The 2,173-nt window shown below is 52.0% G+C and overlaps 1 protein-coding gene across 1 annotated transcript in view; it reads right to left on the reverse strand.

Moving 5' to 3' along the window:
- Window positions 1–2,173, reverse strand: part of KCNMA1 (potassium calcium-activated channel subfamily M alpha 1) — a 527,746-nt gene that overhangs the window by 388,939 nt on the left and 136,634 nt on the right.

Consider the following 2,173-nt stretch of genomic DNA (forward strand, 5'->3'; position numbering starts at 1 on the left):
CCCTAACCCCACCCCCCACCCCTGCAAGCTGGGGTCTGCCCAGCTAGGGGAGCTCACACATTGCTGTGGGAGATTTGCACCTCCCTGCTGCCCTGCCACGCTGCTCCCACTGCCTCTTATAACCTCTTGCTGCTGCCTCTCACAAGCAGGGAAGGAGGCAGGTGAGCAGGGTGCGGGGGAATGGAGCCAGGCAGCAGGAGGGGAAACCCTGTGCAGACCCCAGCCTGGGAGGGAAGCTGGAGCAGGGGATTCATTCCCCTGCCCCTTGCCCACCCCCCTTCCCTGCCAATGAAAAGTACTAGCTTGGGCATGTGTGAAGCAGCGGATTGGCCCACCAGCCAGGCAGTGGTGAGGGGGGAAAGCCACCATCACATGCCCCTGCCCCAACCTTGCAGGCCCCCACTGGGGGGGGGGGGGGGGGGCAGGGGGGGCAAGAGGGCTCTGCTCACTCCTTCACCCACCAGTGAGGCAGCTCAGGGCAGCAGCAGCAGCTCAACTGACCAATGGTGGGGAGGGGGAGCCCCTGCTGCATGGACCCCTTCCAACTGTGCAAACCCCAGCTTGAGGTGCAAGGGGCCAGGGCTGGTGTGGGGCAAGCTACCTACCGCTGCCAGGGTCACCCTCCCCTGCTGGTTAGAGGCAGTGGTTCACAGGGGAGCAAACCTGTGAATCAAAGGCTTTCCTGCCTCAGGTCTGTGATAGCCCAGGGCAGGGCTGGCTTGGTTTTCAACTGGAGCAGACTATTGTGGGCTGAGCCTAGCCCACCCAACCTGTGAGTGGGGGTTGACGAGGGAGCCACAAAGCATCCTGAGATACTGAGGGACTGTGACCGAGCTTGAGTTGGGAGGGGATCTGGCACAGAGGTTACATAGAAGAGTCTAATATAAACAAATTAAATCTGATATTACATCCATCCACGTCTATCTTAAACCCAGTTTGACAATTTCTAAACCAGTCTATGTCAACTAAGACTGGTTTCTGATCACTTATTCCAATTTATGTACAATTTCTGTACCTAGTCAATGAATCTAGATTTATGACTGTTACTGTAAAATATGACCCCTTGACTTTAGATTCCTGACCTGAATTGCCTTAGGAAAACCTGATTTTCAGGAAGGGGGGGCAGGGATTTGAAAGAAAGACTTCCAAAAAATTCTTTTCTAGGATTAGGGCTGCTGAAGGTGCTACCTTGCTAGCCTTGGAGACTGGAGTGGGGCAACACAGACTATAACATCTCATCCTCAACTCTGACCTGGAGCAGATACCTGTAGAAGCACTGGCCCTCAGCCTCAGACTACCAACAAGGATGTTGGCAGTCAGTACCAACTGCTGCTGTAGTCTTGGTGATAGACATCAGTAAACTGAGAACCGGACTGAAAGCAAATTCCACATAGGCCACTGAGAGGCATTAGTTATGCAACTGCAGGCATACTATACAACTACTAGTCTTCTGAGTAATGCCACCCCCTATAACTCTCTTAAGCTCTCAACAAAAATCTTTGCTCTCGAGTTTCAGAACTTGCCTTCAACAACCATAAATTAAAATTGCCTTTTATGACCAAGTAACTAAATCTTTGGCTGTCTTTCTAGAATTTAAGAAGGCCTTTGACACTGTCTCTCACCCCATCCTCATCAATAAATTAAGTAACTGTGGCTAAACATCTTCATCAGTGACTTGGACAAGGGGGTGGAAAGCACTCTGTCCAAGTTTGCTGATGACACTAAGATGTGGGGTGAGGTGGACAGACTTGAAGGGAGAGAGAGGCTGCTAATAGATTTAGACAGACTACAAAAGTGGGCAGATGAGAATAGGATGGGGTTCAACGTAGACACATGCAGGGTGCTGCACCTTGGGAGAAGGAATCCACAGCATACATACAGGCTGGGGAGTTCCCCTCTTGAAAGCAGAGGCGGAACGGGATCTTGGAGTCATTATTGACTCCAAGATGAACATGACCTGCCAATGCCAAACCACAGCCAACAAGGCCAGCCATACCTTGTCATGCATCCAAAGATGCATCTCAAGCCAGTCCAGAGAGGTAATACTTCCCCTCTATGCGACTTTGGTCAGCCCACAGTTGGAGGACTGCATCCAGTACTGGGCGCCGCACTTCAAAAGGGATGTGGGCAGCCTGGAGAGGGTTCAGAGGAGGGCCACCCACTTGGTGAGAGG

This window comes from Alligator sinensis, unplaced genomic scaffold, assembly GCF_000455745.1.
Source record: "Alligator sinensis unplaced genomic scaffold, ASM45574v1 scaffold109_1, whole genome shotgun sequence".
Lineage (NCBI taxonomy): Eukaryota > Metazoa > Chordata > Crocodylia > Alligatoridae > Alligator > Alligator sinensis.